Source organism: Thunnus albacares, chromosome 4 (genome assembly GCF_914725855.1).
Source record: "Thunnus albacares chromosome 4, fThuAlb1.1, whole genome shotgun sequence".
Classification (NCBI taxonomy): Eukaryota; Metazoa; Chordata; class Actinopteri; order Scombriformes; family Scombridae; genus Thunnus; species Thunnus albacares.
The window spans coordinates 5,559,354-5,585,132 of NC_058109.1; the positions used below are offsets into that span (position 1 = coordinate 5,559,354).

The following is a 25,779-nucleotide window of genomic DNA, read 5'->3' on the forward strand; positions in this document are numbered from 1 at the left end:
ATTACAACTGTTTGTCTGCACTTTAATCTCATAGTCACTGCTTTATTTCAAATCTAATGCTTTTATTTCAAAGCCAATGGAGTACAGAGTCAAAACAAATCCTCCCAAATAGCTACATCATGCAGTCAATGCTAGAAAAATACTTGTTTTGCACAAAATTAACCTCATATGTGAGGGAGTTAGGAGGTAATGTCAGTCAAAGCCATATAGACTTAATAAACACTGAAGGCACTGTTGTATTTATTGCTCTGAACAGCCGCCCACTGTACAGCGTGTTTCAAAATGAAGTATAAACCTCAAACTATGAATACCATTAGCAGTGACTGGTCCACTGCCAAGCACTTGGACGTGTTTTGACACGTCGCCCTTTATAAGCTGTTATTTTCACGGGCGGTCGTAAAATAAAACTTCATTTTCTCAGGAAGTTGTTTAAGGGTGCCAGTTGTTGATTGTTTGAATTCATTAGAGAGATTATATTTCTATTTGTTATGGCAGACATTTTCTAACCACTCAGGATGATGTTTGTTGGTTTACGCTGTCATTTCCACTGTCAGTTGTTAAAGCTCTTTGCTTTTCAGATGAAATCCAAGACAAAACATGAGAGAGGTCTGCCTTCAGGTCTCCTCTGTTCCGGCACAGGCTCTGCTCTCAGGTCAGCTCCACCGTCAGGACAGGAAATAACAAGTTGTTTTTTTTTTGGTTTTTTATGTTTTCTTTTTTGCCCCACATTAACAACTACAGCAGAAAACACAAGACATGCCCAAGGTTGTTTTCAAGAGCCATACATAGTGGTGACAACATGACTGTGACTTGCTTGGTTTAGAGTAATTAAATATGGCAATTCATGTTTAGTTGTTTTAATAGAAGTTATATCAAAGAAATAATAATCTGATACATACACATAGTATTTACAGAAAAGGTGATAATTTATGGAAAACCTAGTAATTGTATTCATGCAATATTACTATGGACAAGATACTGAAAATACATTGTTTCGAGTTACATACAAAGATGCTTTTATTTTGAAGTTTCAAGGAAGTGACCCGCCCTGTGCTTTGTCGCAGCTTTAGATGATAATTGTATACAAGATGTTGGGTGCAAAGTCCATAGTTTACTTTCTTTTCTGTAAAACTGCAGCATATTAGTGAGTAAAATGTTCAGTTTGTATGACGCCCATTTTGGTCATTATTTGAAGCTTCCTCTATACAACATTGAGCGGCAAATTTGCATCCAAAGCATCAAATAGCCTGTTTTGCTCACGTCATGTTATCAGTTTGTCTAAAACAAAATAACTGTAACTGCCGAATTATCTAGTCAGGCATCTATTATGCCAACAATGTGTAGTGTTAGCTTATTTAGTCAATTTCACATACACAAAGCAACTTTTTCCATATATCCTATATTAATATAAAACTCATTTTGGCAGATTGCTCAATAGATATAAATAGACTTTAAAAGTTGTAAATACAACCAAAAACAGTGTGATCACAGTTAAATAGTCTGTCTGCAAAAAGAAATTATATCTCAGACATTGAGAACAAAAGGAGAACAGTGCATGTGTTTCTGTCTGTGAGGCTTTAAGCAATAAGCAGTTTGTTGAATCAATGAGCTATAAGCTATATTTGTTTATGAATCAATCAATAAATATCGCTATATTGACATAGTTTATCACTATGTGCTATGTTGACAGAATAAATCAATACATTTAATATTTAAATAACACTGCTACGTTGATAGCCTATAATTATTGAATCCATATGTATCGCTATATTGGCAGTCAATCATTTTACATGGTATGTTGACAGATATATATCGCTGCATTTAGAGAATTCATAGATAGATCATTGACAAAATCATATTGAACAGCACCATTTATTTGACAGCCGATAGTTCTGTGGTCTTTTTTTCCTGACAGCAGAGGTAGTTTTGTGCATTTTATTTTGGTGGCATTTCCTGTCCTGACATGAGCCTGCACCGGAAGGGTCCCCAGAGAGGAGCCCTGCAGGCAGACTGTCTTGCAAAATATAGCTTTTATATTGCTGTCATTTTGTCAGCCAAAGACCAAAGACTTGTTTCTCATCTATTATCCAGTAATTAGAATAATTTATTTTAACTATTCGGACAAAATTTAATTGTCTCAAGTAATTAGACAGTCTGACTGTTACTCAAGAGCTTATAAAAGAATAAAACTTAAATTCTTCCTGACAGGTCTGGCATAAGAGCAAAAATGCAGATAAATAACACATTAATTGCTGATTTTTTTTAAAGTTTTTTTTTTAGAATCAGTACATCAAGTTGTCCTCTCTAAGACTGCTGAAAATCACCAAATCAGACATGTAATCTATAGTCATTTGTCAGTTTGATGGCTCTGAAAATGGTGAAAATGGAGACCAATTTGGTGACTTTAAAAAGCAGATAAAAGTGTTAACATTTACAGACCCTGAAGAGGACCCAAGAAAAATAAATGCCCTCTTCTGAATCAGGAAGTTAAGAGTTATATTTTTCTAAATTGAAAAAAAAAAAAATGCTTTTAGACCCCAACAGATAAATAAACGAATAATCATTAATGCCTGTGATGATCTATTGTGCTGTACTACATGACCAGTAAGTGCCTCACTCACAGCCACTTGGTGAAAAGTCTTAAGTAAAGTGGTCCTTCTTCTCCATGCAACATTTTGAGCAAGCAATTTCTGAAAATATCTCTGCTGAGCAGGAGAGAACGTCACAGAGCTCATAATTGTAGATTAAAAGTTTTCTCAGGCACAAAAAAACAAACTGCTGCCATGGTGCTGCTATTGTCAAGGCTTTACAAATGTATTTAACATAAACAATCAGCCCTTACCTTAAATAATTTATAGATGCGAGTATGAATGTGAGATGTAAACGAATATGAATACATGATTTGGATATGAACAGATGTGCTCTAAACAGTTTGGACCACCGTCTAAATCTTTGCAATAAACAGATTTATTTCTCATCTGTGGCAGTAAACACAATACATGGGCACACTGTAACTGTGTTGTATTAAAAGCTTCAATACCACGGGAAGAGATTCTTGTAGGAGAGACATTGGCCCAGCTATACCTGCTTAAAGGGGCATGACTATACTTCTTGTGAATGTCAAAATACAGCCAGTGTCTGTGCTTTTCCAGCAGAGATACAGAGAGCCTGAATGGAGCTGGTTAGCTCTGAGCACCGGCATCTCAACCCATCTATGCTTGCTTTCTACTATGATTAATAAGTTTACCTGTGTCCTTGGGAATGTCATCCCACACTATGCAGCCACGAGACACACTGGAAGAAAGTGTTCTTGATGATTTTTACTTACTCCTTAAAGAAAAAGAAAAAAAACAAGAACAGACACTGGAAGTGGACACTATATGTAATGGGGAGGGTGCATTACTGGTGTGACTTGATATAGTAGTAGACTGAAGGAAGATATCACATTGACCCATACAATAACAAGAAGAAAGAAAATCTAAAAGTATCAAGCCAAACACTGTGTTGTATTTTGTTGTTGTTCTTGTTTTTTTTTTTTTGTTTGTTTTGGTTTGTTGGTTTGTTTTGGTTCTCTTTCTTATCTTGTACTTTAACATATGTGTCCACCTCTGTTTACTTGATACGCATGATCAATCATCCGTCCTATTGGCTACATTTTAAGTTACATGAAATCAGATCTTAGAAAGGCCAATCGACAGATAGCAACATATTCACAGAGTTTCACTGAGGCGGTAACAAAACTCATTCTCAATCTCATTAAGAAACATCCAGTTTTGGACTTAAAAGTTGGCTGTTAAAGTTATTTTTTTCAATGCAAATGGGGACAAAAAAAAGAAGTGGAAAAAAGAAATTAAAGAATTTTAGTAAGAAAGAGAGAGAAGATTGGGATGTTTAAATATGTATTTCCTCCGTGCACTGTATCTTCATTATTTATCTCCATCAACCACCTCCATCCACATCCTGTCCCTCCAGAACACTCATCTTCTTACAATGTTATCATTAACAATGAAGGTGATGGCCAAAGTTACCAAAATACATCTGTAATGAACTCAAATTATTATTTAAAGGTCTTAAATCCACATCACTATGCAATGTCAGGTTACTTTATACAGAATTTTCACTATCTAGATTTAGATTTAAAGCAGTTAAGCAGTATAATTGCTTCCAAGAAGGAGCTATAATTGTCAAAACATTATTCCCATGAGGCCATGGTTAAGATGGAAATCCTCATCTCAAGTTGGTATTTTCACAACAGAATGTAAAACAGACCCTCAAAGAATTTCTTTTTAGATTTCCCACAGCTCTTCATTTCTTCTACCATCTGCTGTTGCCAGATTCTCGAGGAAATCCAACTTAGTGACGCAAATGGATGAATTTCTGTCACATGACCAAAACCAAAGCTGCTCAAATACATGCATATTTTACGTATTTTACCATGAAAGACTTAAATAGAACTTTAAGGAGCTCCTCTTTCATGCTTTTGTAATATAATCTTATGTTGTTTTTGTCTAAACATTGCGTTGTCATTTGCTTCTGTGTTGTGTCATTGCTCAGGATAAGTAGCTTGCTAACTTTCTGCGATATCTAAAATAGTGCTATCATAGACCAAGTGATTGCAAATCTATTTCAAACACATTACCAGAGGGCCTTTTCACCAAATTTGCAATATTCAAGCTATTTACATGTTAAACTAATCAAAACAAACACCACAAGCTTAAGCATGCAAGACCCCTGCAGGTCTTATGAATGTATCTGCAATTTGCAAGCAACAATATTTTGTGAAATTTGACACCGCTACCATTTGCAATCTGTGTTTAGGCAGATTATTCAGGCAGCTGTTTACACAATGACGTGAGATGACATCACAAACATCACAAGCTTGTCAAAGATATATTGATTTAATCTCTAATAAAGTGTGTCCGTGTGTAACCAATATTTACTGTGCTTAACTTAAACTTTCATTGAATGTAGCATTTCATAAAGGTCTTAAAATCTTAATTTGGCATCATGAAACCTGCAGATTTTCCCAGTAACTATAGATCTCTCTCTCTCTCTCTCTCTGTTTCTCCCACTCTGTCCACTGACTCTGCTGATGACAGCAGACAGTGGACAGATCAAACAGTCGTCGTTGTGATGGACTTTCCTTTGAAAAACTGCAGCTGAAAGAATATCAAAAGACCATGGAAGAGAGATCAGGCACAGGGCGGATACCTGCCTGGATGTGTGTGTGTGTGTGTGTGTGTGTGTCGGGTATGTGAAGGGCTCCTTAAAAAATAGATGAAAAGTGCTGACATCACCAGTCATTCTGGCTTTCTTCACTCTTCTTCACACACATGCACACACTCCAATATGCATTGCAGATACACACACTCATACAGACTGCTACTCACACACAATCTCTCGCTCTTTTTTCTCCTGGATGCTCAGAGGAGCCAAACCATATTAATTCACAGCTCTCGTTCTGTCTAAATTGTAACCCTGTCTATCAGTCACACTCTTTCCAATCATTTGTTCTCTCTCACAAACACATTGCAGACACTGCTGAGAACCATACTAATCATATTAATTCAAAATCTTCGCTCTGACTTTCATTCTCCTTTCACATACACACATACACACTCTCATCAGAATCTGACAAGAGCTATGCTAATCATATTAATTCAGTCAATAGCCCAAATCAATGGTTTCCTCCCGCTGGACTGGGGCGTTGAATGTATTCAGAGCAGGTACAGACATGAGAATGAATCTGTTATCATTTTCTTTCTCTTTCTCCAACGCTTATTTAGTCACAGCACTCATTGGAGAGCCATAGGCAAGTGTCTTCTATTACCCCTGTGTAAAAGATTCTATTTACAAGAAAAACAGATTAAAAGTATATTCACGATGGTGGAAGAGAGCGACCCTGTGAGCAGGCAAGTGTCACAGTTGGAAAGATGGTTATGGCAAATAAACTATTAAGATATGGATGGTGTTAGCCAACTAAATCACTCGTTAAGGTCAGGAAAGGATTATGGTTACGGTTAATTAAAAGGCAAACATAAGTGCATGTCTGTGACTGGACACAAAATCTGATCTCCTGCATGAATGTCTGAAGTGCTGTATGCCCAACCACCATGCTGACCTCCACTCTTACTTTCTACCTCACTACATGAAGGGCACACTGCTTCCTGCACTGGCACTGGATGTTGAAATTGGTGGTAAATCATGAGGTGCACTACTTTTAAAGCGATATACACTGTTGAATTTCATGGATGCTGCTGATGCTATATGACTTGGGATTTAAACATCATGCTGTGCATTCTTGGTATTTCAAGGGCTAATGCACTGTAGTTGTAGCTACTAGGCTCATATTTATCAAACAATTGAGATGCTTGGAAACAAGTTAAAAGTTAACTAGCTCTAAGATAACTCCCACTGTAGAGTAGGACTTAAAAGTTGTACAGATTTTTACTTGCACTCAGCCTGAAGTTCTCATTTATGTTCATGACATGTTTGGTTGTTTAAAGACACTCAGAACTATAAAATATAATTAAAGATGATGCAGTGGATCTGGTGTGAATCAAGCAGCTTGAAGCTAGTCCAGAAGTACATTAAAGTGAAATGCAACTGACATCAAGTAGATGCCGTCTCAAAAAAAGAAAAAAAATCCCTGGCTCCAATCGACTCCCATTCAAAAAGCATTAACCTCTCTCAAAGAAATATTAAGTCAATCATTTTTTTCAACAAGTCATTATGATCTCAATCACTAAATTTGGGCCCCGTAATAAGTGTGCTGGTCATTTTGGAAGTTAATGCTCTGTTAACGAGATTTGAAGACTTAAGAGGTAGAGTTGCCGTCCTACACGCTTCTCTGCGCTTTCATTAGAGCAGTTACCCACCCAAAACCGTATAAAAACTGTCTCTGCCCCCCCCCAGCACTTAAATCAATTAAATCAAAAGTAAACAGAAGTTATACCAAAAAAATCAAATAAAAATTAACACCACCACTGCAATAGTACAACAAAGTAGAATAATTAAACATTAGATTTCTGTCATCTAAAGCTGTATTAATAAATGATCTGATATCAGATTATTATATCGATTTATTTTGCCTTACTGAAACCTGGCTGTGTCATGAAGAATATGTCAGCCTAAATGAATCCACTCCCCACATTGATATTAATACTCATATACCTCGAGACACTGGCCGAGGAGGTGGAGTTTCAGCCATTTTCAGCTCAAGCCTATTAATCAACCCTAGACCTAAACTTAATTATAACTCGTTCGAAAGCCTTGTTCTTAGTCTTTCACACCCAACTTGGAAAACATTACAGTCGATTCTATGTTATAGTGTACCCTCCTCCTGGCCTGTACTCTAAGTTTTTATCTGAATCTTAGAGTGTGTATCAAACTTAGTATAGATAAAGTAATTATAGTAGGTGGCTTTAATATTCATGTCGGCGTTGATAATGGTAGTCTTGGCACTGTCTTTATCTCATTATTAGACTCAACTGGCTTCACTCACTGTCCTAATCACACCCTCGACCTTGTTCTGACACATGGCATCAAACCTGAACGTTTAGTAGTCCTTGCACAAAAAAATCCTATTTTATCAGACCATTATTTAATAACTTCAGAATCGCTATCACTGGATTACACGCCATTAGACAATAATGTCTTCACCAGATGTCTATCTGATAGTGTTGTAGCTAAATTTCAGGAAGTGATTCCATCAGCATTGAGCTCAATGCCATGTCTAAATACAGCAGAGGACTCTTATGCTAACTTTAGTCCCTCCTAAATTGATCTTGTTGATAGTGCCGCAGCCCTAGGTTCCTTTTCAGCAATTTGGCCAGACTGACAAAGAGTCATAACTCTATTGATCCATGTATTCCTGTAGCTCTCAGTAGTAGCGACCTCATGAGCTTCTTTAATGGTAAAATTCTTACTATTAGAGACACAATTCATCACCTCCTGCCCTCAACAGGCACTGATTTATCCCCAAACATAAGAAACTTAGAAACAGCTTTAAAACCTGATATATATTTAGACTGTTTTTCTCCAATTAACCTTCCTGAACTAACTTCAAGATCCTTAAGAAGTTGCCAATCAGTTGTGTGACTTTCTATATAACAATAGTTTATTTGAAGATTTTCAGTCTGTATTTAGAGCGCATCATAACACAGAGACAGCACTGGTGAAAGTTACAAATTACCTCCTAATTGCATCAGACAAAGGACTTCTCTCTGTACTTGTCTTGTTAGATCTTGGTGCTGCATTTGACACATTGAGCATCACATCTTATTACAGAGACTGCAACATTTAATTGGCATTAAAGGAACTGCATTAAGCTGGTTTAAGTCCTATTTATCAGATCGATTTCAGTTTGTACATGTTAACGATTAATCCTCCATGCATGCAAAAGTTAGACACGGAGTTCCACAAGGTTCTGTGCTTGAACCAGTACTATTCACCCTATACAGATGGGTGACAAATTAAAGGAAAAACCAGTACAGGCCTGAATTCTTGACCCCTGCAGTGAGGGGATCCGGTGGCTCTGTTATGCTTTGGGGGACATATTGCTGGCATGGTTTGGGTCCACTTGTCCCCTTAGAGGGAAGGGTCAATGCAAATCAATACAAAGTTGTTCTGAGTGATCACCTTTATCCTATGATGAAACATTTCTATCCTGATGGGAGTGGTCTCTTCCAGAATGACAATGCCCCAATGTATAGGGCACAAGGGGTCACTGAATGGTTTGAGTATGACAATGATGTGAATCATATGCTATGGCCTTTGCAGTCACCAGATCTCAACCCAATTGAACACCTATGGGAGATTTTGGACTGACGTATTAGACAGCACCCTCCACCACCATCGTGAAAACACCAAATGAAGAAATTTTTTCATTCTGTTTTAAGAATGGTGTTCATCCCTCCAGAAGAGATCCAGACTTGTAGAATCAAGGCTGAGGAAAACCATTCTTCAAAAATATATCCCCTATTACCCCACTAGAACACTGCGCTCCCAGAATACAGGCTTACTTATGGATCCTAGAGTTTTAAGAAGTAGAATGGGAGGCAGAGCCTTCAACTATCAGACTCCTCTCCTATGGAACCATCATCCAGTTTGGGCCCGGGAGGCAGACACCCTCTTCACGTAGGCTATAGTTACAATGGACAGGCAGAGATTTCTTGGTGCAGCCAGTACTTAAAGGGGCAGTGATGTCACGGCTGTGTCACTGTGACCTCCTCTGGTGATGGAGCGTCTCTGACAATGAAAGACGAGAATTTTCAGATTTAACACCAAAGTGTGAACGGAGCAGTGCGTGTTGTCCATTTTGGACTCCTTTTGTTTGACTGGGTGCCCTGCCTTGTCATCAGGCTTTGTGACTGCATGCAGGCCTGCCTTTGTCTCATGCACATGGAGTATGAGGCCCAACAGCTGCTATAGGACTAGACTGCAGGGGGACTTCCCATGACGCACTGAGCTACTCTGTCCTCCTCCCTCTCTCCATCTGTATGGATTCATGCACCATTAATGCTCTCTATATTAAGCATGGGATCTCTGTCTGTCTGTCTTTATGTTTGTCCTTTGCATATCTCAAAAACCGTTCATCTGATCTACTTCATACCTGGTGGATATATTGCTGAGGACACAAGGAAGTACAGTGTTTAAGTTTAAGAGACTTAAGCTCTACCATTGAACTGTGTACTGTGAACGAAACTTGGCATGTACAATCAAAACTTACTGGGGGATGTCTCAGGCATGTTCATAAATATATAAAAATACCACATAAACAGCATTGTTTCTGCTTCTTCTTCTGCATGGGGAGTCAACAAGTGGAAATATGGACAGCGCCACTCTGCAATTGTAACCCACATTGTGGTCGGAGGTAAGATTACATTCATAGCGATAAGAACGACCATAGAGAATGGATTGAAAAAGTTTAGAGAGCTCTACTATTCCCATTCCAAGTGCTTGCTGATGGGGGAATGTTCGGTCCCTGTAATTTTAAGAGTACAGTTTAGACCTCTCTATGTGAAAAGTGCCCTGAGGTAATTTCTGTTGTGATTTGGGGCTCTATAAATAAAATTGACTTGACTTGACCTATAGTAGCTCTTATGTGTGCTGTTTGGGCATTGATTGGCCGCTGTGATTGACAGTTCGCTTGCTTGCTGCTCTTCCCAGCTCTTGGCCTCGCAGAGTTGGACTTTCAGTGAAAAGTGATTTTTACTCCAGACACGCAGTTCTACTGTGTTTGTGGTTAAGGAGTATAAACGCACCCTCAAAGGATGCTGTTATTAAATATTTCACTAAGTTTAATGTTACTTGATAACGATACCTGCTCTGTTAAGACAATTTAGCCAAAGAAGCTAACGTTAGCCCAAGGGTGCAGCACTCGGTGTTCCCAGTAAGCTAACGTTAGCTTGGGTCCAGGGCAACACCCCCGCAAAGTTTTGGCGCAGACTCAAATTCCATGGACAACGAGACTAAAGGGGTGTCTTAAGTGAGTCCTGAGCCCTCTGGTGGTTGGTGGAGTTGGGATGCCGGTGAGACAAGAAAGATAGACAATGAGGAAGAGGACCATTTATGAATGAGAAGGACCAGACAGAAAGGCACATATGATCATGACTCAGTCTCATCATTAAACTGCAGTAAACTTCCAATTTTGTGAAGTAGGACAATGTTGTATGCTGATGTGGCGCTGCATAAAGATGAGCTCACATATAACACAAACATCGTTGTGCAGGTATGTTGCTGTTTATTGCTAAGTGTGGTGTTGCTGCTAACTATTGTCTCAGTCAGTATCTTGTTTTGGGAGATAACCTACAATAAAAGTAAAAAAAAAATTACAATGTTTGTTTTTTTTTCCTTTTCTTGTTCAGTATAATCATGTTTTTGTATTTCTGTAGGCTAATATAGTATACTGCATTCTCCTTGCTGCATAATGAAATACAAAATAATTGATTGTTGACACTTTGACCACTGCAGCGACCATGGTATTATTGAGTTGGTGACTACATAGTTCAACATGCACCAACAAGCACGTCTTGTCTACATTTCCTACACTGGCTGAACCAGTACCAGCTGGGAGATTTGATTGGGATGAATAAGCCAGAGGACAAATGACCTTTGACCTCAACAACATCTGGTGAGGAGAAGATAACAGTTTGTTTCCATCTGACTTCTCTCTCCTCTGGTTTCCCCATTCTTGCACTTCCTTCCCACATCTGTCAGCTCTCCTATACTCTACTCCTTTTTTTTTCTCACGCACTCCTCTCCTCACTCTCACTTTCTCCATCTGTAACTATATATTTCGCGTTATTCTTTCTTAAGCTTTCTTCCTCACAGCTCTCATTCCTGTATGACTCTCTCTAATGTGCTCTCTTTTCCATTCGGAGCTTTTTTTTTCTCTCTCTCTCTCTCTCTCCGCTGCTTTGCTGAGATTTAATCAATTCCTCAGTTGCTGTGACTTCCATTGCGACGCAAGGCCAGCTAATTTAAATGTGAAGCATTTAAAATGTCAATTACAAGCTAATTAAATTAATGGCACAATGTGATTTAGCCATTTCGCTCCTCTCGCCCTGAGCGATGGATAAATTGTCTCGGCTCAGGAGAGGAAAAAGGCTAAGTGTTTAATACAACTGCCGCTTGACTCGCATAAACACACACACACACTCACGATGAGACCCCACATGACCTGTGGGGAAATTGGTTTTAGGAGAAGAGAGCAGGAGGAGAGGATGGAGGGATGAGAGAGGAGTGGAGAGTAAAGGTGACGAAACATCAAAAGCAGGGGACAAGAAAGTGGAGGAGGCTAAAACAACGAAAGAGAGAGGAAAGGGTACAAAGAGATTTGGGAAAAGACAGAAGAAAGAAGGGTAAGGAGAAGAATGGGAGGTGGGAGGATGAGGGAAACCACAGTTGGAGAGAAGCAAAATGGCAAAAACAGCTGGAAGAGGACAATGGAAAGAGAGACAAGGAGTTGGTGTAGGTAAAAAAGGAGGGATGAGAAGGAGTGTAAGGAAAACAGGGGGAAGAGGGAAAGGAACAGAGGAGAAAGGGGCTAAAAGGATACAGAAGGAGATTATGGAACTAGGAAAACGTACAAAGTAGAGGAGAGGCAGAGGAAGTAATAAAAGAGGCAAAAGAGTAGTAGAAGGAGGAGACATAGTATGTATGGAGAGGTAAAGAAAGAGAAGAAGAAGCAATAAGGTTAGGGTTTTGAAAGGATGACAAGATAAAGAAAGAGATGACACAGGAGGACACAAAAGGGGGAAGAGAAACAAGTGGAGTGGAAAAGAGAAAGGAGAGGAACTATGAAAAGGAGACATCAAAAAAGGTGAATTAGGAGGACAAGGGAGACGAGAATGAAAAGAATAGCAGGAGGAAAGGAGGAAGAATCGAACCGAATGAAGGGAAACACTAAGAATGAGTGGGTTAAAAAGAGAATAGAGGAAGGGTGGGAGAGTGGCCGTACGGAGGAGCACAGTGCTCCTTACTCAGCTTCAGTCTTGTGAGCTTGTGGTAAATGGAGTATTGATTCAGAGGAGATGAGATTTTCAGAGTAAACACATAACCAAACTGCTCTGCTGTGGGCCCAGTACACTCACTGGAGACTTACAGTCATTGCACAAAAACATTACCAACGCCACTCACATATGGGGCTGCAGCACTTCTGTGCGCAATACACGTCTCAATTGTGTTGAGACTCAAAGCAATTTTTTAATCTGCTGCTGTATACCTTCAGCTAGACCCTTTTTATGACCGGAGTGAACTGAAAGGCAAACACAGAGATTTGGGGACACTGGGCTACTGGTCAGCATGTTGTCAACCAAAGTTACAGTGACATGAAAAAATACTTAGTTTCTTTGTTAGCCAAGCTTTTATAACACAATACAATATTTACAAAAGACAATATTAATATTATTAATTATTATTAATTCTGATACAGTATCTACATCAGTGGAAATGAAAAGGTGGAAAGAAAAGGAAAATAAGGAGAGGAGAAAAGTGAAAATGATTCAGAGCTGAAGGGATAAAGAAGAAGAGAAGAAATAGAAGAGATGTGAAAAAGTAGAGGGGAGGATGTAGAAATAACAAAAGGAGAAGAGGAGCTTTGTAGAAGAGGAAAGAAAGATTGGAACTGATGAAATATAAAGTGGAGGAAAGAAGAGAAGAGGAAGTCATTTGTAGGCAAAATACTAACCAAAAGTAAAAGGTATATGGAGAAATGGACAAAGTGTGGACACCAGAACATTACAACCACATAAGATTTTCTGATCATCTCATTTCAAAACCATCAGATAATAGTAAGCTGCTGCTATGACAGTCTCCACTCTTCTGGGAAAGATTTCCACAAGATTTTGGAACCTGGTTGCAGGGATTTGCTCCCACTCAGAGCACAAGAGCATTAGTGAAGTCAGCCACTGATGTTGGGCGATAAAGCCTGGCTTTCAGTCGGCATTCCAATTCAACCCCAGACCAGTTGGATGGGGTGTAGGTCAGGACTCTGAGGTAACGTTCTTCCACACCAAACAGGGAAAAACCATGTCTTTGTTTCTGACTTTATATTGTTGCCAGAAAGTTGGAAACACGGTATCGTCTAAAGTATCATAAACATTAAGAATTCCCTTGTGTGGGAACTAAGGAACTCAAACAATGAAATACAGATTAAAAGTACAGGTTAAGGCATGTGGGCATGGCAATGTCGTCTCTCAGAAATTGTGTTTATATAGAAAAAAATCTGCAACAGGAAATATGTTTTGAGAGAAACATACCAGTACATACCAGTATAATTAGGACAGATTTTTTAATAAACTGATTAATACACTAAATAATCTGCCAAGTCTCAAAATTTTCATACTGAACAAATGTGTGTTCACTGTCAACATATTTCAATTGTTTTCCTACAATATTCATCCTTGCAATACAACGTACACTTGTAGCAACTAAAGCGTGATTTATAATAAAATGTTTTTTTATGGTTATGTTTTGACACTCACAACACTTGTTTAGGGTGAGGGAAAGAGTGTGGCACATGACAGGACTTTTTTAAAAATTTTATTCAAGTTGCACGATATTAAATAATAACAATATAATGTAAAGAATATAGTGTTATCAGTGTCTTAACCAAGAGCTTAAATCACTAAAATCTCGCAAGAGGTACTATAGCTTGTTTTAAATGTTTTCTTATTGTCATCTTTCAGGAAGTAACTTAAAGTCTATGATAACAGATGTCACTTTTTACGGGACGGTTTATGCTTTGTACCAAACTTGATACTTACCATACGAACATACATTAGGTCATGTTAATCAGAGATATACTGTAGATGATTAAAAAGAAAATTATACAGAGAAAGATTAGGTGTACAAGACCTTTAACTTTGTTTGATTTTTTTCTCACTCTTTCTCTCAGTGTAGGCGTCACTTTTTCCCCTCTATTCCTGACAGCTGTTGTCTAATGAAGATCTCTCCTATTTTACTTTTTCAAACAACACTGGTCTATATCCTGTTGAGTTTGTTCCCCAACATGTAATTAGCTTGTGTACAGATTTCTATCTAATGAGCAATATAAACTTACTAGCCAGCTGCTCAGTGTTGCCCAGGCCAAGCACGTGGTGATCAATACACTCATATCATAAATTGAAACAGTGGTTAGGAAATCAAAATGAGGTATGGCCTTGGGCGCTGGGCTAATTATGTGCAGTTGTAGAAGGGGGTGAGAGGACAGCTTAATTGATGTTTCTACATAAAAGTTTTTTTCTAGAAATCAATATGTGACTGTAGCAATGCTTGCATACAATAACTCGATGAGAGTTAACATGTTCTGCAACAACATAATTGCTCATTGCTGCACTTCGGAGGACCATTATTGACATTTTGCCCTTAACTGTTCTGCAACCTAAACTTACTCTCAGGTTAACCCTAAAATATAGCCCCCTAGAGTTCTCCTCAAATAGCCTGTTGATTAAATGAGGAACGGACAAAATGTTACTTTAAATAAATATCCCTATATCTCTAAAACTGAAACTGGTCCACACAAAGACAGAATTACAAGGGCACACACTCCATGGAACAAGTGCAACTTTCTAAACAAGTCCAGTTAATCATAATCTAGTTTAGTTCCTGAGAAAAATCTTCAACCCACTTGACATGGTCACTTGAAAAATGACCAAAACAGTCTTTACAAATAGATCTAAATTAAGTACAAAAATAAAACACAAAACAATTGCCTCTGTGTGTTTTTACCCCTTTGCACTGACACACCTGAACAACCACTGTTGCAGCCAGTTGTTTTTAGAATTCACATAATTAGTTAATTGGGTGTCACCTGTGTGTAATCAAGGTGTAAAAAGGGATTTTAGGCAACAGAGGTTATGTTCACGTTACATGTTGAAGTGGCCAAATCCATTTTTTTTTACCTCCAAGTGATTCAGATCAGATTTTTTCATAGAAGTGTGAACAAACCAAATCTGTTTTTTTTTTGGTTTTGTTTTGTTTTTTTCATATCAGATCGGGCCACTTGCATATGCGGTCCTAGATCTCATTCATCCGATGTCTGACTATGCTGTCAGAATGGTCGGATCGGCATTCATGTGTTTTTTTGCCTGTTGTCATCATTCAGTGTTGGCACCTCACAGTCCGGTAAAAATGAACATGGAGGAGAGCAACAACAGTGATGGGGGGTCAATGGAGAGATTAAATTGTTTGTTAGAAATTTATGGAGAAGCTATTCAATCATAACCAAATACTATCACAGCCATGTCGTCCATGTTTATGATTTGACTGTGGCACAAATTCCATTTTTTTTTTTTTATTCTTGTACATATGCAACTCACAGTTCAGTTAAACCTGGACATGTGTGGCAGTTTAGGACCTCAATGTTTTTTTTTTTTGTTTTTTTTTTAAATTACACAACTTACACAACTTGTGCTTTGATTATAGCCATACACTTTTACACAGCCTGCAAACCAAAAGCAACAGATTGAGGAAATTAGCAACTATGTGGTGATGAAAGGGTCACATTTTGCCACTACATAGCCATATATTTCCTTCACAAGTTGGTGGAGTCCAAAACAGAGCTAAAAGGAGAGTGAATGTTAGACTTGCATTTATCAGGTGGATATAAAGACAACTGCAAATAACACATCCTCATTATTAAATGACAGTATAGGTCTAAAATTCACCTGGCAAAAAATGACCTATAGTTACGTTTACTCCATCTATCGGCAGTAGTAATGCACTCCAGAACAACCCATAAGACCGTAAAATGCTGCTTTCAAAAACCGTCACAAATGACTGTTTTTTTTTTTTTTGTCACGACTCATGGTTGAAAACAGGAAGTGAACAGTCGTCTCCTGCAGCAAAGTTTACTTAACCACCCAACCCACCTACTCCTAATAAGGCAAAATCATCTTATAAAGTCACTTTATACTAACATCATCTGAACTGCATCACTTCCCCGGATCATAATTACTAAAGCCACTAGATGTCTTAAACGTAACCACAGGTAATTTTTGCCGGCCTGAAGTTTAGACGTGTACTGTCGTTTAGGGTAAGAATAAATTAAAGTTAAATAAATGCTAATTCTGTTCTGTGTCTGCTGAATGTGTACATAGGCAACTATTTGCTATGATGTTGGCCATAACAACTTAATGAGACTATCATTTGTCAGAACTATTTGTAAAACTTGTTTTGTCCCCTAGTGGACAAAATTCATGCAGCTTTCAATTAACCCTGAAAGTAGCGAAATATAGCTGAGCAGTGAAGGGCGCCACAGTGATCCAAAAATCTGGATATTTCAGATTGAATACCAACAGTCATGAATTAAAAAACATTTTTTGGTTGGCCTCTAATTGAAAACTACAGGGAACAAATCTTGTATTTAGAGCTCAGACAGGATTCAAACTTGTTCACTATGCTTCCATTTTATTCATGCAATTATCTTTTTAAATCCCTTTTTATATTTTTTCTTGTAAGGACAACATGTCCGAAATAAATATGAGTTATTAATATAATTACAAATATATACCAAATTGCACTACACTACAATATGATTAATGAGTACTATTTGTTTTCTGTCTTTCCAAGGAAAGAACATTTGAATGCTGACAACTGGATGAATATGTGCACAGAACCAAATGCAGAACTTAATTTAAATCTTGGCACACGACAGTAGAGACCTGCTCTATGCACCTTAACATGGTGTGTGTCTTAATGTAAAAAGAGATTAGTGTGTGTGTGTGTGAGAGAGAGAGAGAGAGAAAGAGAGAGAGAGAGATAACCAAGTGGTAAAAACATAAAACATTAACATAAAGAAAAGTGCACAATGGTGAAATAAACATCTACTATTGCACTTTTATGGTACACATATCCTTTTATACACATAGGTACACACTCATTGAAAAATACACACATAACAGGTGCAAAATTGAATAGACATACTCATGAACACAGTGCAGTATCCATTAAAAGATGAGCTCATCTAAATGAACACACACATACAGGCAAACCCACCTGGAGGCTTTACAAAAAATATCCTCTCCGCTCCTACAAACAGCATATAACTTACAAACACACGAGCTGAAGACAATTGTGCATGACATGCTAACAGATATCTTTCCAATGCGAAAGCGAGACAGTAATTACCACCATCTTCAATCGGCTTGTTCGCATTCAGCTGCTGCCATTCCCTTATCACACTGAAACACTGTGATTCACCACAACAACAGCAACAGCAATAGCAAGCATGTACCAAACGCCCAATCATTGGCACACACTCAAACAAAAATGAAGCTCCATCACTGAAATCCTGCATAGCAACAGTTTGCAGGACTAATTTGACTGTTGCAGCTGCAATATTTTTTAAATGACAGTTGTTACTCTTAAAATTTTTGTTCAACCATGTTCTTTGTTTTTAAGGTTCATCTCTACTAAAGCTGCTTGAAAACCAATTTGAGCTGTTTTGGATTTTTGTACTGTTCCACGAGATTCATCCGAGGAGGTTCCATAATCCACCTGTGTTTTTTTCACACCGATATCATCAGGACTTCTCCCAGTCTGAAAAGGGAAGCTAATGTGGAACTGCCTTAAACCTACATTCTTTCTAAGGACCAGCAGGGGGGCGACTTCACTGGCTCCAAAAAGAAGTCTGATTGTATGGAAGTCTATGAGAAAATGACCCTATGCTGTAAAAAAAAACAAAAAAACAAAAAAACGGTAAAACGGTAAAAGGTCTGGCAGCAAAAGTTGCCAAACACTTACTGTCAAATAACAGTAAAAAGCCTTAAGTTGTTCTACAGAGATTTATTTTAAAAATACGGATATTTACTTTGGACATTGTCTGCATTTTTACAGTCCAACTATTGTAAAATAAAAAGAAAATCTCATTATAAAACATTGCAAGGCCTTAAGGATAAACTGGATAACTCTATGAATTTACAAAAGAATACTGTATAAAACAAGCCTTTATTTACATGAGGTAATTTTAAGGTATTTCTTCAATGTTTTTCTTTTTTTTGTGCAGAATTATACATTTGTTTAACATTCTAGCAATATATCTTATATATATATTTTTTATTTTTATTTTACAACAGTTGGACTGTAAAAATGCAGATAATGTCTACAGTAAATATCTGTATTTTTAAAAAAATTCTCTGTAGAATAACTAAAAGTTTTTTACCGTTATTTGATGGTAAGTGTTTGGCAACTTTTGCTTCCAGACTTTTTACCATTTTTTTTTACTATTTATTTATTTATCTATTTTTTTTTTTTTTTTTTTTACATTTTTTTTCACATTAAATTTAAGTTTTACTATTGTTATTTTAAGTTTTTTAAGAGTTGCCTTAATTTTACATTCAGTAACAGGATGTGTATTTTTTGTATTTTTACATCGAATTCAATGTAATTTAACATTCAAGACCATTAAATAATTGAATAATCCTGTTAAAAAAACTAGAATATTCCACTATATTAATTTACAGATTACAGCCTTTATTTTATGGTGAATATTTTTAATAAAAATAATTTACTGTGTGTCTTTTTTTTTACAGTGTACTTCTCACTTTATTACCTCAGTAAACTCTTTCCTGAGGTGTTTATGGTCTCAATCTATATTTTCAAGTCTTCTTCAATTCAGGGGATGAACACATATGCAGATACCATGTGTCAGATTTACTAAGACTTTTGAACCTCTTATACAGGTGCAGATTTGATACATACTGCCCCAAACACATGCAGTGTATTTCTTATACATATGTACATGCCAGGCTGGAGCCACAGTTTGCGTGTCATTTGTGTGAGCATTTGAAGGTGTGCCCCCTCTCATTATATTTACATTTCAAGTATGATTGCACATATAATATGAGGAGACATGTTAATGGAGGTTGAACATGTCCATATACATACCTCCTCTCTAGCACTCTTGTTTGGTGTCTGCTCATATTACATAAGACCTGCCCTCTTGAGGCTTGGCAACCAATGAAAATGACAACCCTGACCATGATGGAACTAAACAAAAGATAAATTCCTGACATTTTTTTCAAAAATCCCATGAATCCCATTTTTAATTTTTTTGTCTTCCTGTCTCCCTCATCACATTACACTTATGTTTATGATTCATAACTTTATAACTGGAACCAAATAAAAACATATATGTGCACATCTGCATATACGTACATATATCAATGCACACACAGCATTTGCAAACAAACCATGCCCACATACACTCACACGTAAACACATAAAGCCCTTTTCTCTGCTAATTTCTGACCTTTTGTTTGTCAATACAAAGCCCTGGTTGCTTCATTATTTAAATAAATAGTGATAATGATCAGTAATTGTTGTTTCTCTGCACCCAAGAGCCTAATGCTAATCAGGCAGGCACAGGCTAATGGGGATAAGACAGTCCCACCAGTAAACACTGTGTTGATTTAAGAGAACATGCACCCCAGACCACAACAGACTCATCCAAGTTCAGTCCCGATGTTTATTTCTTGTATGTTGAAAAGTTCAAAAGGTTTATGGAAACAAATTGGCATGACAGTGACTACATTAATTTCAAACTTACTGTTTGTCTCTTCATTCCTGCACCCCAAACCCTTTTCAGAACCAAACAGAAACACATTTTTACTCATATCGTCTCTCATATTACTCTTAATGTCCTTGCTCATTGACTTCTTCCGTCTTTTAGCTCTTCTGATTCTTATTTTGTAGGTACTGTATTTTACTGAAACTCAGCCATCTGCTATATCTATCTCAACTTTTCAATTATTTCAATTATGAATACCTGTATTCTCCACAGATAAACAGCAGAAAAAGGTATTAAAAACGTGACTCAGCATATTGTTTTTGCTGAATTCTAGTGGTTAAAATTCTCATCTTGCTGCAGTTATGTAGAAGTGTACTGAGGGGCGGTCAGTAGTTACACTATGACATCACTGTGTGATGTGGTTGAAGATGATATTGGATCTTTCAAACAAAGGAACATGATTTACACCCGGACACTTTCATCCAAAGTGACTTACAAGCAAGGCAAGACAATCAAGCATTAGGGGAAAGTCTCTCAAAAGAGCCGTGGTACAAATTCTAAGTAGCTGAGTAATGCAATGAGAAGTGCTAGACAGACATTTTTTGATTTTTTTTTTTTTTTAATTAAAGTAAAAAATGACTGGAAATAGACAAGTGCATAAGACATAGCTTAAATGAAAATAATGTAGCACAACAATGAACTAAGTGGTAAAAACTAAAAGGTGCTGAAGTGTTGAGGTATTCACGGAAGAGCTCATTCCACCATCGCAGAACTACACATGACAAGAGTCTGGATTGTGATTACGTACCAGGCAGTGGTATAATTGCTGTCCGGAGCAGATGGGAGGGGACATACGGCCTCATGAGTGAATCAATATATGTTGCAATTCCATTGGTTACCTTGAAGGCAAGACTCAAAGCTTTAAACTTGACGCCAGCAGGAGCCAGTAAAGGGAGATGAACAGAGGTGTAACATGAGCTTGTTTAGGTTGCTTGAACATCGGTTGTGCTACTGCATTCTGAATCCTCTGCAGAGGTTCAACAGTGCATGCTGGTAGTACAACCAGGAGCGAGTTACAATAGTCCAGTCAAGGGATGACCAGCGCCTAGACTACAAATCCTGCTGGATGCTTTGATAGGTATAACGAAATCCTCCTGATATACTCGATTACCAGCAGACTTAGATGTTAGTAACACTGATGAACCGAGCTGTACAGCAAGGTTGTGATGAACAGCTTGACTCGAAGGGAAGACAAGAAGCTCAATCTTGGACAGGTCCAGCTGGAGGTGATCTGTCATTAAAGCAAAGATGTCAACTAGACAGGCTGAGAAGCAGTAGTTGCTTGTAATTCTGGTATGAATACATTTAAGCTCACTTTGCTAACATGCTCATTGTACATTGCCGTCATTAAGAGCATAAAAGGCTAAAATGTTTACACTGGGTTTTTTTCTTTATTTTGTTGTGATTTATGTATTGTTTTTATATATGCCCAGGTATTCAACAATACAGTAAATCAATATATTTGTACAATATCTGCACACATATATACATACAACTACATAAGAGAAAAAATGAATTTTTAAAATATACACGTTACATACAGAGAAAAAAGGAAGAAAAAGAGAAAAAAAGGTTAAATAAACATCAACTTATTCCACTGAAGTGTACATCAGAGTTACAGGTTTCCTGAAGGACTCTCTTCTTAAGCAGTGCTGACATTTACTTAACTTTAAATCACATTTAACACTGCAAGCATCAGGTTCAACTGCCAATGTTTAAATTGTTTCTACCACTAAACATCCAAGAGTCACAGTAAAGACCAACACCTGTGCTCTCTTTGTCTTCATGTGTATGTGTCCAGGTACATGAAACTGTATACTGTATGTGTGTGTGTGCTAAAATGTGTGTGTGTGTGTGTGTGTGTGTTGTAGTGATTTATTTCCTGTTTAATCGGGTTTGGCAGAGCAGACTGAGCTCAAGCTCAGCGTCAAGGTGTATTTATGGTGTGTGTGTGTGTGTGTGTGTGTGTGTGTGTCTCAGAGAGAGTATTTATAGCTCTTTTCCAATCTGTGTTCTATCCAGCTGCAGTGAGGAGATAGTGGTTTCAAACACAACACAGAGTGCCTATACCAATATATTTCACAACCGCACACACACACAACATGCACTCAGGTACAAACATGAAGGCTCACAAAATCATAAACACAGAAACCTACAGCACATGTGTCTGCATCAAAATTCCTGTACGAAATACCGCAGAGACTTCCCAAGAAAAACCAGAGCATCAGTCGTTTCAGCAAAAGCTCCGAAACGACGTTTGTTTATGTTCGAGTGACAAAGCCCTCTAGCGACAGTAGGAATTATGACTCTTGTCCATCTGGAGCAAAGGAGGATGCATTATGGTGTTATTTTGAGTGACTGCAGAGGGAAGAGGTAACTATCAGACTTTACAGTAACACAGGTTCATTTCCTGTCTCCTACTGACAGTCAAAGTTGTTTTTTTAACCACAGTCATTCCCTGACCAAGTTGTTGTTATTGTATCCATGACGACAAAGGTCCCCTAACCTTAATGAAGTAGAAATTTTCACCCAAACCATGATCTTTCCATTATTAAGTAGATTTTTGCCTAAACCTAACCAAACTTTAACCATAGCAGTGTAAGATCAGCAAATGTTGTTATGTTTTGGTCTAGAGGACATGGATCAGTGATGTTTAATTTGTGTTGACAATATAATGCAATTTAATGCTTTAGCCTCTGAATAAATAATGCCTTTGAATGAAGATTCACATATTTGTTGAGCAGACATACAACACAAGATCATTTTTGTAATATAATATAATGCAATCCAATTAAACGGCGCTATGAAAGAGAGCCTCAAATTAAATTTGTTTAATTATCATTATCAAAACATTATTCAATCTTCTCTCTGTGTTTTCATATTTCAGTCATTTAGCTAACGCAGAAACATCAGAGCAATGATGACATTATGGAAAATTCATGTCTCCATGGTCTTTATACTATCATACAGTAGTTTTGGTCATTATTATGAGTTATGATAATATTTTACTTAACCATTTCATTGAGATCTGGGAAAGCAGCAGCATTGCAAAAGAACACAAGAAGTCAGATGGTCAGACAGGTAGTATACAGATTTTACTCTATTATCCGAAGCACTTACACTCAGTAAAAACTGAAAGTAAGCATACAAGAAATGGTTGGTTTCAGCTTGGGGGCTTTTGTGTGATTGCTTGATATTCCTGCGATGCTAGACTCCTTTCTAGAGCTATCACCAGTCCCACAGCCGCCACTGAGAACACTAAAGTCAAGTCCTTGGTATTTTAGGCTTGGTATTTTTTTTTTTTTTTAGCAGACTGCATGGAGTTTAAATTCTACAACTAAAAGCTTACACAGTGTGAACATCTTATAAGCTGATTCTAGTATATTTTGATCGGTGATGGTTCAGAAAATTCTTATGTGTCCTAAGTTAACAATGAGAAAAAACAACAACAACAACACTAAAATCCCATGGGATCTTCTAAAAGGTACAATGTCAGTAAGCTCTAACAATGAGGCTGATTTTATTCTCATTTCATGAAAAGCTGACACATAAGAGATACAAGGATAGTGACAGAAAAAGCCAAATAATTTAAAACATTTAAGGGTCTGGTCAAAATTTTGTAAAGGTCTCAGCTATAGCCCTGGCCTAAGATCTCAGCAATAAAGTTGACAAGTAAAATGTAAAAACAGATAGGAATGATGGCCAGAATCAAAACAATGATAGTAAGAAAATATTATTTTTGTAGCCCAAATAGATAACAACATGAATAAAAAAGAGTGCACAGACTGCCCCTTTAAATTATTGGCTACCAAAATTATAGCACCTTTCTTAATTAGATTGCTGCTATTCAAAATATGTGCAAAGATTTCCTTTTTCTTTAGAAACACAATTTTGGAAATTATCTCCACACCATGAATCTATTAAATCTCTCGTTCACAGAGCTCCATCCGTTCCCACTGTCTTTCTTTCCTCCTTCCTTGTCTTTTTCCCTTCTGCCCTTCTCTCCTACCCGGCTTCTGTCACTCCCAATCTCACTGAGCGATGCCCACTGTGGCTCTTTCAACGACGATCACAAATCAAAAGAATTTATAATAATAAACCACACCTAAAACAGTATGTGTGTGTGTGTGTATGTGAGAGAGAACATGCAAACATGGTTAAGGCTGTTTCATGTGTGTGTGTGTGTTTGTGTGTGTGTGCGTGTAGCTGCAGACTTCATTCCTGATTAGCAGACGTCATTAAACTACAAGGTGTTGTCAGCGCTTTGCTCCTTGTTAGCGGCTGATGCATTTCCCTCGTTAGCTGGCATCACATCAGCGTGTGTGTCTGTTCGTTAATTCATACATGCTTGTGTGTGAGCGTGTGTACGTGTAGTTAACTGGCTAATTCAGCGTGAAGCCTGCAAGGCCTTTTGGAATCTGCACACTGTCATTATGAGAGTCCTTGTGGATTAGAAATACTAGAGAGAGAGAGAGAGAGGAGGAGGAGGAGGTGAAAAGGAGGAATAAAGAGAGAAGAGGGAGAGTGAGGAGATGCAAAAAAAAGGGGGAGAGAGAAGGGGAGGAGTGAGAGGTAATAAGGGGAGAAGAGGGGGGAGAAACAGGGAGAGGGTATGAAGTTTGATGACAGAGCAAGAGGGTGAAGAGGAAAAGAGGAGAGGATGAAGGTAAAGGGGGATAATAGAGGTGGTGGTGGGGGGAGGGGGTAAAACGGTAAGTATGGAGAAAGAGAGGGAGGAGAGAAGTAAGGAGGGTGGAGGAATAGAAAGGATGCAGAGAGAATGGGAGGAAGATCTGGAGGAAGAGAGGTGATGAGAATGGTCTGGATGACGATGATGGAGGGAGATGAAGACAGGAAGTGATGAGGAGATTTTGCCTTCCACTCATTTCTCTCCTCTCTGGGTTTTTGGCCCCGTAAAGGTCAAAGGTTACTTAATACTTCAAATATCTTCAATTTAATGAACCTCGCAGATCATCTGCTCTTAATTATCTCATCGTCTCTCCTCATGAGCAGCAGGCCTTAAAACTTTGCTCCTCTCTCTCTGTTTCTCCCTCTCGGCCGGCTTCTTTTTCTCTCTTAACATTCTCAATTTTCTCCTGTAGTTTTTCTCGGCATCTCATTTCTACCTCTTCCTTCCTGGGTGAGCTCTTTTGTCATTATTTTTAAGAATGTTTCACCGTCATCGCAGTCACACTTTATCTGTTTCTCTCGCTCTCTATCGTTGATGATTGGCTAATTTTGTTTCTGGGAGAGACAGAAAGCAGGAGGTATTCAGGGATTCTTTTATTTCTCAATTTTACAGTCAGGTTCTCGGTCAGCTTTTCTTTCCTTCTGCTTCTGCTCAGTTTTGATCTTTGTTTCTCTGAAAGAGACTCAGAGAGGGGCTCAAGTGAGGTGTGTGTGTGGTCCAGGTATTCCTCACGTTGTGGGAGTGTAAATCTGTTTACACAGTCATGTTGTGGGGACAAAAAGCAAGTCCCCTTAATGGAAATCATTCATGCAGTAAGACTTCAGTAGTAAATGGGAGCCATGTAACCTCCAACCTTATAATGATACTACATACAGTGATGAAATAACATGCACATTTTCAGGTCTATATTTATATTTTGGGGCTTTACTGGAACATCTTTGTATCATTTACGAATATTTGTTTCATACAAATATTTCAAAAATGATTTGTTTTCAGGAGGAAAAGTAAACCATGT

General features: G+C 37.8%; 1 long non-coding RNA gene across 1 annotated transcript; it reads right to left on the minus strand.

The window, feature by feature from the left end:
* Positions 1-2,830: 2,830 nt before the first annotated feature.
* Positions 2,831-9,529, minus strand: LOC122981425. Its single transcript, XR_006403233.1, has 3 exons — positions 9,422-9,529; positions 3,325-3,327; positions 2,831-2,842 (listed from the first exon to the last, which is right to left on the minus strand). It is a non-coding gene; the product is annotated as an uncharacterized LOC122981425 (long non-coding RNA).
* Between the last annotated feature and the right edge of the window lie 16,250 nt (positions 9,530-25,779).